Source organism: Dipodomys ordii, unplaced genomic scaffold, assembly GCF_000151885.1.
Source record: "Dipodomys ordii isolate 6190 unplaced genomic scaffold, Dord_2.0 Scaffold116, whole genome shotgun sequence".
Taxonomy (NCBI): Eukaryota; Metazoa; Chordata; class Mammalia; order Rodentia; family Heteromyidae; genus Dipodomys; species Dipodomys ordii.
The window spans coordinates 1,373,488-1,389,086 of record NW_012267332.1 but is presented as its reverse complement, the minus strand read 5'-3'; the positions used below and the strand labels follow the sequence as shown (position 1 = coordinate 1,389,086).

The 15,599-nt window shown below is 38.4% G+C and overlaps 1 protein-coding gene across 6 annotated transcripts in view; it reads left to right on the top strand.

Moving 5' to 3' along the window:
- Positions 1-15,599, top strand: part of LOC105995190 (lysophosphatidic acid receptor 6-like) — a 79,495-nt gene that overhangs the window by 22,957 nt on the left and 40,939 nt on the right. For 4 of the 6 annotated variants that reach the window (XM_013028888.1, XM_013028893.1, XM_013028890.1 and 1 more), the window contains one exon: positions 15,017-15,148. The exons of the other annotated variants lie outside the window; for them this stretch is intronic. The gene's annotated coding sequence lies outside the window, so the exon portion shown is untranslated. The remainder of the gene's footprint in view (positions 1-15,016; positions 15,149-15,599) is intronic. 6 annotated transcript variants of the gene reach the window in all.

Genomic DNA, 15,599 nt, shown 5'->3' with positions numbered 1-15,599 from the left:
ACTTGAGCTACAGCGCCACTTCCGGTTTTTCAGGTGGTTTATTGGAGATAGGAGTCTCACGGTCTCTCCTGCCCGGGCTGGCTTTGAACCGCGATCCTCAGATCTCAGCCTCCTGAGTAGCTAGGATTACAGGCATGAGCCACCAGCGCCCGGCTACCAGTTCATTTTTATACCACATTAGTTTTACTTCGTCATTCGAATACAAAATAGAATCACATTATTCAAATTTCAGATGACATACAAAGGTGAATAAGGACATCTTTTGTCCTTATCTTTGTTTCTGTTCACTCTTTTGCTCTTCCACAAGTATTTTCTTAAACAAGGTCTTTTTTTTTTTGGCTCACCCTGGGGCTTGAACTCAGAGCCTGGGTGCTGTCCCTGACCTTTTTTGCTCAAGTCTAGTAATCTACCACTTTGAGCCACAGCACCACTTCGTTTTCTAGTGGTTAATTGGAAACAAGAGTTTCATGGACTGTCTTGCCCAGGCTGGCTTTGAATTGCGATAATCAGATTTCAACCTCCTTAGTAGCTAGGAGTATAGGCATGAGCCACTGATGCCTGGCTTAAACTAGTCTTTTGTGCACAATCTCATCGCTTTCTTTTAAAACAAGATAAAAAATATTTTATTTTTGTCTCATAGCTTTTTAAAAAGAATATATAAAATTATATTTTGATTTTACACCTCTTCCCATTTTTGAAAGCAAAATATGGCATTCTAAGTGTTCTGTTTTGTTTCTTTTTATTATCTTCATAATGTTTCTTATGAATCTTTCTACAGTGACACCAAGAGAAGTTTCTCATGCAGGAGTGGGAAACATTTCTCCTGCCAAGGGCTCTTTGGAAATTTATAACATCATTCATGGCCATACAAAATTATCAGTACAGGTAGTTTTCCAGCTTTAGGCAGCTGATAAGAAGCACATATGTCTGTACTGTCACATATCAAATGATTTTGTTGGCCTTACATGGCTTCCAGGCTTTGTGTATTCTACTTCATGGATGCTTTATAATTTGACTAGTGTTCCAGCTATTCTGGAGGTAGAGATCAAGAAGACTTCACTTGAAGGCTAGTCCAGGCCATAAAGTCAGTGAGGCTGTATGTCAACAAATAAGTTGGGCACAATGGTACATTTCTGTGATTCCTTCAATGTAAGAGGCATAGACAGGGGATTTGTCAGATGCTCTAAGATTTTAATCTCCTGAGTAGCTAGGATTATAAGAATGAGTCAGAGATACCCATCTTGATCAACTCTTAAAAACAAAGTAGTGCCAACAACATGCCAGTTGCTCATATTCATAATCCTATTCAGGAGGTTGAGATCTGAGAATCACAGTTCAAAACCAGCCCAGGCAGGAGAGTTTGTGAGATGCTTATCGCCATTAACTACCAAAAATGCCAGAAGTAGAGCTGTGACTCAAGTGGTAGAGTACTAGCCTTGAGGAAAAACCACAGATACAGTGCCCAGGCCTTGAGTTCAAGTCCCAGGACCAGCTAATGCATGCACATGCACACACACACACACACACACACACACACACACACACACACACACACACACACACCCAAAGCAGTGCCAAAGAATATATTCCTTAATATACAAAGATTTATATTGTATTTGGAGTTATTTCTTCAGGTACTTATGCAGTTACTTTGGCTACTTTCTTCATTACTTAATAGCAAATAACTTAGATCAGGTCTTTTTTGTGATTTATGACTTCTTGGAAAGTAGTTGACTGGAGTTAAAGTGCTGATGGATGGTGAAGCAACCATCCAGTTGCATTAAATCCTGCTATCTTCAGCTCTACATGAAGACAACTAGAATTACTTAGGTCCAAAGAGAGTAGGAATATGTCAGTTAACATGTCAGGATATGCTCAGAAGGCCAGAGGAAAGAGTGTATATTTGGCCATGTTTTTAGAAAAGTAATAGGCCCAGATGCCTTGAGGGATGTATGATCACATAGATCATATATTCTGGAAAGATCATCAGACCAGATGAACTAGTTTGGAAACATCCTACCTGCTAAAGCTGGTTACTTTTTGTACACTTGTGTAGTAAACACTTAACTTTTACTGGTAATATCTTATACATTCATAGTACAGGAATCTCCCTGCAGCTTTGTACAACTTAGGTTGTATTTTGCACTGGAGGCATATGACCAAATTCATTTGGAAAATATTTTGTAACTCCACTGTTTCTGAGGATTGAGAAATGTGCAGACCCAGATAAGGTTACTTAACTGTTTTAATCTCTGTCATGCTTTTAGATCCCATGCCAAATAAATGCATTTTGGGTATACTACAAGGGAATGGGTCAGGGGAGGATGTTGAGAAACTTGAACAGAACATCTCTTTTTATTTGAATATTCCTTCAGTGTGTGCTTGAATATATTCTAAGATCTCTACCCAGTTTAGAAGTTCTCTTACCTGACAAATGGAATTTCCTTTTTCCCTTATCCCACCCAGTGATCTTGCAGACATCACAAGGATTATAAATGAATCTGTTAAATGCTTGCTATTATTCTTTAACAATTCAAGACAAACAATTGAAGTGTTTCTGGCAAGTAGATTTTTCTTGTAAATGGCATCAAGAGGAAACTGGAATGCTGCCATTGGCCTTTTAACCTTAATTAAGATTATCTAATATGTAAATGCAGGAAGACTTGCAAAACAGCATTACAGCTTTTCTGGCTTTTGGGGCCACATTACTTATCCATTTCTTTTGTTTTTAAATTCTCTTTATTGTCATTGCTGATTAACTGTGAGCATTCTTCTAAAATTCAATATCCTGCTTTCTCTTCCTCCACAAGGACCCATTAGCATTCATTATCTCAGCTGATCCATTATGTGGTTAACTCACTGCTTTCAACCCTCTCCTATTAAATCTCAATTACTATATGTTCAGTCTCTTTATTTTTCCATGGGGATATAAGTCAAGCTCTTTCCTTAGGTTTGAGTATTCAATTTGACAGTGTTTGACATATATTCCAATTCCCCCAATGCCTTTAATTTAAATTAATTTAACGCTATTACCTCTCCAGTAAGCACTTGGAACTTAGGAAAGGAGTCAATATACATGTGCTAAAATGGAATCAGGTAACTTGAGGGGATGGGTGGGGTTGAGAGAGATGGGGGAGAAGAATGGCAGTGGTGACATGGATCAACTTGCATTGTGAAGTGGAGCTGTGATTCAAGGAGTAGAGCAACAGCCTTAAGTGAAGAAAGCTAAGGGACAGTGTCCCAACCCCAGTATGGACACACAAATAAGGGAGATGCATTGTAATCATAAACTGATAAGTTGAATTGAAACCCATTTGTAAACTACTTAAAGATAATAAAAGATGTGAAAAAAACTTCCAGCGGATAGTGTTTTGATAATATGCTGCCCTGCCTCTCTCCCTTCCTGTCACTGTTGTTATTCTATGCTTAGCTTCTGGTTTAATTCTCAGATCCCAATCATCAAAGGATAGAACTTCAGAGAAAAAGTGGACAGACAAATTCAGTGGATTGCACCTCAATTATTAAAAATGTCCTCTAGCTTTGTGCTGGTGTAATCCTAGCTACTGAAGATTGCAGTTCAAAGCCAGCCTGGCAGGAAAGTCTGTGAGACTCTTATCTCCAATTAACCACTCCAAAAGCCAGAAGTGGAGCTGTGGCCCAAGTAATAGAGTGCTAGCCTTGAGCAAAAAAGCTCAGGAACAATGCCCAGGCTCTGAGTTCAAGCCTCAGGACCAGCACAAAATTAAAAGAAAAAAGCTGCTCTGTTAAGTGCAGAACATTTCATTAGGTCCCTGCTGTCTAGTGCTCCCAGTTCAGAGTGTGTCTGTATGTGTATGGACAGTTATCTGAGTAGAGAATTACAGTAATGTACTAAGTATTACCATATAGAGGCACAGAGATGTCACCTAACCTAGTTCAGAGTGATTAGGGACAATTTCCTGAAGGTGTTGATGGTTGATCACATTCCTCTGTCTCTGTCTCTGTCTGTCTGTCTGTCTGTCTGTCTCTCAGTGCTGGTCCTATGGCTTCAAGTCCTGAGTGTTTTTGCTCAAGGCTAGCATTCTACCACTTGAACCACAGCTCCACTTCTAGCATTTTGCCAATTAATTAAAATATGAGTCTTATGGACTTCCTTGCCTAGGCTGTCTTTGAACCATAATCCTCAGATTTTAGCCCTTCTGTTTTTTTTTGTTATTGGTTTTTTTTTTTTTTTTGGCTTGCACTTAGGGCCTGGACATTGTCGTTGAGCTTTTCTGCTCAAGGGTATCCCTCTACCAATTGAGCCACAGTGCCACTTCTGAAGTTTTCTGTTGGAGCTAAGAGTTTCATGGACTTCTTGCCAGAGGCTAGCTTTGAACCATGGTTCTCAGATCTCAGCCTCCAGAGTCACTAGGTTGATCAGATTCTTGAAGAAAGAAGAATTAGGCAGGCAGAGACTAGGAAAGGTGCACATACCAGTTGCATATGCATGGGTCTATGTGGATAATATATACATATATGTATAGGATATATAAAGAATATGTGATATTATATATGGGCATTATTACATATTTGTGGCTATATAATATGCACATTCAATTGTTAAACTGGCAAGAGCACAGGAGCCTTGGAAAAGGAGTAGAAATGGAAGAAGTTTGTTGGTGTCTAGTCTTGTCAAGTATGGCTGTCTGATTTTCCAGTACTATAGTTATCACGGCTAAATCACAAGAACTGAAAGAGGCTGCTCAAAATAGACAATGAGTGAGCTTTGAAAAGTAAAAAGACAGAAAAGACACAAACAGTATATAAATCAAAGCATTTGGGAATATTTAGTATAGGTCCAATAACTCCAGACATCTTAGTAACTCCTGGAGTTATGCTTTGTGAAGGTCCTGTGTCTTGAACTCAGGGCATGGGCACTGTCCCTGAGCTTTTATTGCTCAAGGCTATCACTCTACCACTTGAACCACAGATTCATTTCCAGCTTTTTGGTTAATTGGAGACAAGAGTACGCTTTTAATGATTAAAAAAGAGAAAATTATTTACTATGGGATCATGGAAGACAGAGTTCAGAACGTTTCCAGCCTAAGTGTTCATATTTGTCCTACAGCATATAAACTTGTATTTCACATTTTACATTTGAATTTTGCATGTGCTTTGAATCTTTTCTTCAACACTTACTGGGAAGATTTATTCTAGAGCTGTTGTAAGATGATGGCACCAGATCAGAATCAGTTGTGTGAGCTAGGTGCCATGGTGTGTGTGTGTGTGTGTGTGTGTGTGTGTGTGTACTGGGTATTGAACACAGGGCCTCAAGCTCTCAGCTTTTTCACTGAAGGCTAATGTTCTATCACTTGAACCATACTTCTACTTCAGGATTTTTGCTGGTTAGTTGTAGATAAAAGTCTCATGGACTTTTCTATCCTGGATGGTTTCAAATCTCCATCATCATTCCTTAACCTCCTGAGTAACTAGGGTTACAAGCTTAAACCTCAGGCTCCTTGCCTAATTCCCTCTAGACTAGACTTGATAACTTTATACATCTGCTACTTTATATCCTCTAATCTATACCTTTACATTTCTTCTCTCTTACAGAAAAAAAATTTAAACAATCTTACATTTATGTTGAATCTAAAAAAAGAGTCTAATGTCTTTTATGATTTTGTTTGTGCTGTTTTTTTTTTTTTTTGGTTAGTCTTGGAACTTGAACTCAGCTTGGGCGCTGTCCCTCAGCTCTTCAGCTCAGGGCTAGCACTCTGCCACTTGAGCCACAGCACCACTTCCGGTTTTCTGGTAGTTAATTGGAGATAAGAGGCTGCAATGCTTGGTAAGAAATGTACGCATTATCCTGCCCATGTAATTGTAACCCCTCTGTACAGTATGTTCACAAATAAAATAAAATTAAATAAAAAAAAACAAATTAAATTAAATTAAATTTAAAAAAAAAGAGTCTCACGGACTTTCCTCCCAGGGCTGGATTTGAATAGCGGTCCTCAGATCTCAGCCTCTTGAGTAGCTAGGATTACAGGTGTGAAAAACCGGTGCCTGGATTGTGCTCAATTTTAATGTATGTGTTATTTTATAACTTTGCTTGAGTTCTCTCATTTGGGAAAAGATTAGTTAAGAGTTTGACAATTTTATTTCTTTTCAAAAAACTAACTTTTAGATGTGCTGATTTGTTTCATATTGATTTTCTATTCTCCTAATTTAGGCCCAAGCCACTGGCGTCCAGATAAGCATTTTGTTTAATTATGCCATGTGTCTGCTTTCTTTCCTTACATTCAGATTTAGTATGATTACTAATACGCATACAGTTTAAGGATAGCCCAGCCACCCCCTCCCTCCCATTGGTGAGAATTTATGTTAAAGAACAAGCTGGTTCTGATGGTTCATGTCTGTAATCCTAGCTATGTGACAGGCAGAAGTAGGAGGATTAAGATGTGAGAAAAGTATCTTTTCTATAAAAGTAGTTTGCTTCCTTTCTGTTAATCTTCAGAGAACTGTTTTTGGCTAGGTGGCTTGGCTCTTGTTAATTACATTTTTGCTACATACATGTTGATCCCTTTGGAGATTCTTTTCCAGCTTCTGCATTCCTCTGCTCTTTTTGAGCTGTGCATCTGTCCAATGGCCCTTACACCTTGTTTGCACTTTGTTCTTATCACACTACCATCTCCCAAGTGTAGTTTTGCTTTATGCAGAGAGACAAAGATCCTAGTAACAGGAAGGAGAATTCCTATATTTTATGCATTTAGCAGATTTCACTTCCTCCCATTAGGTTTTCTTTTCCCTCCATTCAGGCTTCTAGTGGTACCAGACTTCACATTTCATAGACTTCAATTAGGTCTTAGGTAAAGTCTTAACCCTTTTGTGTGCCATCTTACCTTTTCTATGAATGGTTGTCAGTACCTGCATTCCCTTCTGATGAATGGATGTAGGCAAAAATTCTCCATTCTGAGCTTCTACTACTTTGTAAAACCTTAGTCAGTGAGGAAGAATAAGATAAATTTAACAGGCTGAAGCCCATCATTTCTCAAGCCTGAAATGAAAACAAACTCCTTTTTACTCATTTAAGGTCAACTCTGTTGTAAAGCATGAAAAAAAGAACAATCTCTTGCACATACCATATCAAAACTTGTCTGCTCAAACAAGAGAAGACTTGTTTGGAGTTTAATAAGTTCAATTGGGTTAATGTCAGCTATGGGTCTTGCAGAGTCTTAGATTCTGGAAAGGAAGAGGAAGAACACTGTTGAAAACAACAATCATCATTTAATTACGACAAGGAGTCTCTTCCTCTTTGGCTGAGACTTCAGCTTTGACAATTTAGAAAAAATCATCCAGAACATGTTAAATATATTTTAAAGGAAGCTACAATCAAATACAAGACATGGATTCTTATTTCCTCTTTTTGTGTGTGTATGTGGATAAAGACCAGAAAATTATCCCTTTATGTTCACAGACCAAGAAATCTCCCCTTCTCTTACCCTTCCCTTTTTCTCTTCTCTCTTTTTCCTTTTCCTTTCTCTCTTCTCTCTCTCTTTACCAATTACCTTGAAAGTAGTCAGAATGACTCTGAGGCTGTTTACAACAGAACATCATGGATTTTAAGAAATCTGATTTCTTTTTTCTTTGTTTGCGGGGGGGGGGGGGTCCGGTCGTGGGGCCTGAACTCTGGGCCTGGGTGCTGTCCCTCAGCTATTCAGCTCAAGGCTAGCACTTTACCACTTGAGCCACAACGCCACTTTTAGCTTTTTTCTTTTTGCTTATGTGGTGCTGAGGAATCAAACCCTGGGCCTCATGCATGCAAGGCAAGCGCTCTACCACTGAGCCACCTTCCCAGCCCAAGAAATCTAATTTCTTATCTGGGCACCAGTGGCTCATGCCTATAACCTTAGCTACTCAGAAGGCTGAGATCTGAGGATTGTAGTTCAAAGTCACCCCAGGCAGGAAAGTCTGTAAGACTCTTGTCTCCAATAAACTACTCAGAAAAAGCCTAAAGTGACACTGTAGCTTAGGTGGTAGAGCACTAGTCTTGAGCAAAAGGAGCTCAGGCCCTGAGTTCAAGCCCCAGGACCAGCAAACGTGCGTGCACGCGCGTGCGTGCACACACACACACACACACACACACACACACACACACCTACACTTAAGTTATTCTGTCAGAGTTAAAAAAATGCCACTGGGTGCTGGTGAGTCATGCTTGTAATCCTAGCTATTTAGGAGACTGAGATCTGAGGATTGAGGATTAAAGACAGCCTGTCAGAAAAGGCAAGCAAAAATGTGAGGCCCTGAGTCCAAGCCTCAGTATCAACACATACACACACACACACACACACACACACACACACACACACACACACACACTTTCCTCAATCTTCATTTAAATACAAACTACTAGAGTGCTCACAAAATACTTCAGCTATAATTCATCTTTCCTTTAGCTTTTACAAAATATAAAATATGGCTGAACTTAAGTACCACTTGTTGAAAAGTGGCATATTTTTTTCATGTCAGTCCTGGGGCTTTAACTCAGGGTCTGGGTGCTGTTCCTGAGCCTCTTTGGGCTCCCCTTTGGGTTTTCTGGTGGCTAATTGGAGATAAGAATCTCATGCACTTTCCTGCCTGGGCCGGCCTTGAACTGCACTCCTCAGATCTCAGCCTCCTGAATAGCTAGGATTACAGGCATAAGCCACCCTTGCCTGGCAGAAGATGACATTTCTAAAGAATAAAAAGGTAGATGGAGGGAGGCTGGGAAAGGATGTGAAGGGTAAACAAAGGAGGAGGCTGCAATGCTTGATAAGAAATGTACTCATTATCTTGCCCATGTAATTGTAACCCTTCTGTACAGTATGTTCACAAAAAAAGGTAGATGGAATGCTTATTTCTTCATGGAAAAACAGTAAAAACTACAAAGGTGTAAATATATATTTAGACTTCTTGACGTTTTCTACTGGAAATAAGCAGGAATCAATACTGTTTCTGTCATCAAATGCAGAACGGACAGCTTAGGAGAAGTGAAAAAGCAGTCATGAGGAATGAGTTGTTCAGATTAGGAAGCAGAAACATCTGCCTCATTTCATACTTAGGTCTGAAAGCACAGATTCTGTAGGCAGTCCTAAAACTATAGTTGGAATTGGAGAACAAATTGCTGAACACAGAAAGATGTATTGGTAACCTTGGGGCAGTTATTGTCATTACAGTAAACACAAAGGCAGGCTCCTGGGTAGAACCATTTATTTGTTCTTAAAATAGTAAATACTTAGGTCCATTATTGATTGATTGATTCATTTACCTATTGTAAGTAAGGAAACAGCCCCCCTTGAAGACCTAATCTCTGCCCTCGTGGGCAGTGCTTGCCATGTGTGTGTGTGTGTGTGTGTGTGTGTGTGTGTGTGTGTGTGTGTGTGTGTGTGTGTGTGTGTGTAGGTGAGGCACCTCCCACCTCCAGTCTCCCAACTGTATATAGGATCTTCCAAGGAGCTGGTCAGTGGCATTTTCTCCTCTCCTCGTGAGAACTTGGACTTGTCAGTTCTGCTGACAATAAATCTTTTCTCTCCTATACCTGACATTTGTTTGCGTGGTCTTTTGGACACTTTTCCTTTCACCTATTACTTAGACTAACTCAGATGACAAGGGGAAAAATGTGGCCATGATAGTCATTTACAACCTTGAACTTGTGACCTGCTACTTTAAGAAATTCCTAAGAATGACAGCTGCAAGATGGGAGACTAGGAGACTCCAGGTTACAATTCTGCCACAGAAACTAAATTAACAACTAGAAAGTAACCCAAAGAGCTCTTTATGAGCTCTGGAAATCACCTATGGATACATAGCAACCAAGCAAATTCTGATTAAACAGCAAACACAATTATTCAAAACAATAGGAAATTCTGTGGAATTTTAGCTCACTTTGATCCACTCATGGTCTCTATCCTGGTACAGAAAATTAGCAGCCCAGTCCTTGGCTCTCTTCCACTCATTTGGGAGAGCAGAGTGGATCAAATTTTCAACTTTCTAAACTGCCTGTGTACTGACAAAGAGATGGGTCTTTGTGGAAGTTAACTGAGTAAATAGAAAATATCTGAAGACCAATGAAAATGAAACCATAATTTACCAAAACTAATGAGAGATGGTGAAAGCAGTGCTAAAAGGGAAATTTTATTTGTAAATGTTTACATTGAGAGAAAATGACCACACATCAAGAATGCATTTTTATGCCTTATCGAATGAGAATAAGAACAAAGCAAACCCAGAGCTATCTGAAGGAAGGAAATGCTAAAGATAAGAAAGATAAGCAAAATAGAATCAAGAAAAATAATAGAGGAAATACATTAAGACCAACAAAATTAACAGATCTTTAGGTAGACTGATGGAGACACAAGAGAAAACTGAAATAACTGAAAATCACAAAGAAGAGATATTATTGACTCTATAAAAATAAAAAGCATTGTAGATGGGTGCTGATGGCTCATGCTTATAATACTAGTTACTCAGGAGGCTGAGATCTGATGACCTTGGTGTGAAGCCAGCTCCAACAGAAAAGTCCTAGAGACTGTTTTCTCCAATTAACTAGCAAAAAGCTGGAATTGGAGCTGTAGCTCAGTTGTTAGAACACCAACCTTTGGGCAAGAGTGCCAAACTTTGTGTTCAAGCCCCAGTACTAGTACAAAAATAAACAAAAAGAATTATATGAGAATAATAGGAATAATTGTATGCAATCAAGTTGGATAACCTAGAAGAAATCTTAGGTAAAATTCAAGAAATGCTCAACTTCTCCAAACTGGATCATGAAGAAATGAAAAGTATAAATAGAACTGTAGTAGCAAAAAGTTCCCAACAAAGTAAACCATAGAACCACAAGGGTTCATGAGTGAATTTGGTCAAACATTTAAAGAATAATTAATGCCAATTCTCAAGTTCTTCCAAAAAGTAGAAAAGGTCGAAAGACTTCCAAAAACTTGTATTGTGAGGCCAGCATTACCCTGGTATGAACAGGAAAGAGGACACTACAAGAAAAGAAAACAAGAGATGTATATTTCTCTCTCTATTGATGCAGAAATCCTCACCAAAATAGTACTAAATAGAATTCAAGAGAATACTAAGAGGATTAAACTCTATGAACAAGAAAAATTTATTCCTGGGATTTAAGGATAGTTCAACATATGAAAGTCACTAAGTGTGATACATCCTACTAACAAAATGAAGCAAAAATCCACACAGTCATCTCCACAGATGCAGAAAAGTATTTTAAAAAGTATAGTACACTTTTATAAAAATGATGAATAACATAGGGATAGAAAAAATTATTTTGACATAATAAATCCTTCTCACTGTGTAACCCAGGCTGGCCTCAAATGTGTGATCTTCCTGACTCTGTCTCCTGCTTTGCACCAGCACCATATCTAGGTGATTCTAAAGGACACAGGATCATCCACATGGAATTTTTGTTTAAAATGCATAATTTAACTCTACTTATGAAAAAGCAACTAGATGAATATTAAGAAATGTTACACATGGGGCTGGGAATGTGGCTTAGTGGTAGAGTGCTTGCCTCACATTCATGAAGCCCTGGGTTTGATTCCTTAGTATCACATAAACAGAAAAAGCCAGAAGTGGTGTGCAGTGGCTCAAGTGGTAGAGTGATAGCCTTGAGCAAAAGAAGTTCACGGACAATGCCCAGGCCCTGAGTTCAAGCCCCAGGACTAGCAATAATAATAATAAAGAAAGAAAGGAAGAAAGAAAAGAAATGTTACACAAAATTAGTATAGAATCTTAAGTGGAAGCCATCCAAAACAAGGCTACAAAAGGATTCAAAACAATTGAGAGTAAAGGGATGTGATAGCTAAATATAATGTAAAATCTTTGCTTCTGAAATTAAAAAAGCAACACCAAATCAAAACAACTAGAAAAGATAATATGCTCAGGTGTTGGTAGTTCACATCTGTAATCTTCTCTATTCAGGTGACTGAAATATTTCAGTTCAAGGCCAGGCCTGATAGAAAAGTTTTTGAGACTCCATCTTAAAAAAACCCATAATACAACAAAAGCTGGACTGGAGGTGTGGTTCAAGTGGTAGAACACCAGCCAAACAAGTAAGAGGACCTGATTTCAAACCACAGGACCACCAAAAAAGTAATAATGTAGACAATTAATGAAAATTGCTGTGGCATCTCTTATGTTCTCTGAGTAATAATTGTTTTGTTATTATGTAGGAAAATTTGGTTGTAAGAAATAGAGGCTAGGAAGTGGCGCTGTAGCTGTAGCTCAAGTAGTAGAGCACTCGCCTTGAGCTGAAGAGCTGAGGGACAGCACCCAGGCCCAGAGTTCAAGCCCCATGACCAACAAAAAAAAAGAAAGAAAGAAAAAAGAAAGAAATAGAGGCTAAAGTATTTAGAAGTAAACTGTGATATCCTTAAATATGCTCTCAAATGTTCCAGAAAAAAGCACATGTATATGTATTAATTATTATTCTCAGGAGTTATATGTGATAGTCTACAAAGTTGTGGTTGAAATTGAACTAGAAAATACTAAGCTTCTGTTCCTATGTAAAACATGTACACATTTCATATAAACCATAATTGTCAATCCTAGGAACAGCTCATTTGGTAACTTGTACTTTATTTCAACCACACAGACAATGAAGTCAGAATCTTAAATGATTTGCCATCCTATTAACAGGTACTTGCATCTGCTCTTGATCATTGGCTAGTACTGTATCAAGTGACCCATGCCTCCAACCCTTATTATTTATTATTCACCTGAACAGTAAGTGGCTAATCCAAGGCTAATGAGCTAGGAAGTAACAGTGCCAGGATTTAAAATTAAGTACATCTCTTAAGTTTAAGGTCCAAAGGAATAATGTAGGGATCCTTTAAAAATTTAAATTATGATTAAGCAGGCTGGGGTACACAGCTCAAGATTCTTTTTTTCAATTCCTTCTGCCTTTATTCAATCCCATTTACCAGGATTGGGTCATTGTTCTCTTAGGGAATTATCCACAGAGTGATCTGTGGCTCAAGTGAAAATGCTAGCCTTGAACCAAAAATCTCAGAGACAGTGCCTAGGCCCTGAGTTCAAGACCCAGTTCCCTCCCTACCCCCTACAAATGGGCTATATCAAGATTATTTGATTCAAACAAGTTCTCAAGTTATACTGATGTTACTGGTCCTCAAAGAACAGTTTTGCCTATGAAGGTCTAACATATTCCCATAGAAATGTCCTTATTTTTCTATTACTCTGTATGACTCGTAAGTAAACCACCCTTAGGTAAACCTTCACAGTCTAAATAACATGGTGTAGTATTATTTTAGTGACATGGAGGAGGAGAGGTCATTGCCCAAGTAATTCATGCCTGCAATATAATTCTCATGAATCACCTTACCTTCTCTCAAAGTTACTACCAAGAGAAGAGAAACCTGCACCTTGGTTTTTTTAGTCTCTGCCGGGAATCACTGACCTAAAAATAATCGGAGTAAAAAGTTCAATAATGGGCTTTCTATTACTGCTAATACTACTTTCTTCAACAAAGTGGTTGGAACTGGATGAGGTTCATCTAGACTAATCTTCCTAAAAATACTTTTGCTCATAATATTATGTGATTCAAAATTCTTCCATGCCTTCCAGTTACCTACAGAATGACGCTCTGATTCCTTAGCCTACTCTTGCTTCAGAGCTGCCGTGCTCTAAAAGGTGCCCCTTTCTCTGCGTATTCATCACTTTCATCTCTAGTCTTCCCTTTTATACAAATTGATCTACTTGCTATTTAGTTGATTCTACCTAAGTCTTCCTGATTTTGTGTCTTTATTTACATTTTAAAATTTATTATGTCATTCCTTCCATCTCTACAAAGAGGTCACCTATCTGTTAAGATTTGTTGTAGAGCTCAACACAGTTGTATATACATGCGATCCCTGATCCTTAGGAGGTTGAGGAGGGTCATGACTTAAACTCAGGAATTTAAGGTTAGCCTTGGTAACATAAGACCCCATGTTAATAAAAAGGCCTTCTCTAATGCTTTTTCTCAGGGTTAACATAGTCACAATACTCAATGTTCAATGGATAGATTGGTGAATGGGGAAATGCATTATACACATTAATAGACACATTAAATTGAACTCCCTTTATACAATTGTTTAAAGAAAATGATGAGAAGGAGGGAGGAAAGAGGGAGAGAGAGACAGAGACAGAGACAGAAGAATCTTCTATTAAAAATCCCACTTAAGGTAGTATGGTTTCTGACTCCTTAACCAGCCCATACCATTATGCAATCTCTTTCTCATCTGAATTCTCACTCTCATAATTTTGTTTGCATCTATATCTTATGCGCTAAGATTTGAAAACTTCAGAAAAGATGCTACTTTAAGCTTGGATTTGTATAATTAGCTACTGAACCAGTAGATTAGACACTACCCTTCCTTGGAATTCTCTTGTGATGTTTAAACACACTTATAAAGGATGTCTTTCAGTCTCTAGCTTGTTTACTATGAAGGCATTTAGGTTTCTTCTTCTTCTTCTTCTTCAGGGAAGAATAGATGGACCATCACAAACGATTTTCTTAATTTAGATTAAAACTTAGGCCCTCAAATGGTAGAACAACAAAGGCATTTATTTATGCCATATTTATAGAGCACCTAGCTAATTTGTGTCCCTCACTGATGATACCAGTTGCAATCACAATGGGCAGGAGTTCTTGTAAAAAAAACGAAGCAAACCAACAGCTCTCTTTTTTCAAACTAAATGCTAAGATCTTGCCACTAAGCAACTTTTTTTTACAAGAAGACATTAAACAATATAAGTTGCATTCAAATAAGATTTAGGGTAGTTACTAATAGACATTTTCTGTTAGATCCACAATTCTGGTAGATGATCTAAATGAAAGTGTATCAAGGGATGGAGGTGTAACTCTGTGATAGAGCACTTGTCTATCATGCACAAAACCCTGGGATCAACCCCCCCCCCACCCAAAGTGTATCAATTGAACAATCAGAGGATTTGAAAACAGCTTTTCCTGTTCCTCTTCAACCGATGATATTTATTATAGGTTTTGTTCACCAAGCCCTTCTTTTGTTTACTGACCTGAGGAAGTGAAACATTTTCAATCAGTGATGAAGACTACCCCAAAAGAAAATCTTTCCAGTGGAAGGAAGTTAGAATAAGGAAGAGCATCTTAAAGGTATGGAAAGACACATTAACATAGCTGAATTTAAGATTTTGTGACTTGCAAAGAAAACAGACAGATGAAATGGAGCTTATGTCACCCAAACCTACTCTGTAGTAAATGGTCTATAAACTCCCTGTGTAAAACCCTATACAAATGATTATCTAGACACTAATTGATCTCTTCCCAAAACAAAGACTTTAGCATTTTGTATCATTTTTACAGACAATGCTAATTAGTAGAAAGGCATATCTATTGTGTGTGTGTGTATGTGTGTGTGTGCGTGTATGAGAGAAAGCAAGGGTGAGAGAGAGAGAGAGAGAGAGAGAGAGAGAGAGAGAATGGGAGAGAGAGAGATGACTCCAGGGATTTAACTAATGGCTAATGGGTTGGGTATTGTCCTTGAGCTTTTTTTTGGGGGGGGGGGTCCAGTCATGGGGCCTGAACTCTGGGCCTGGGCACTGTC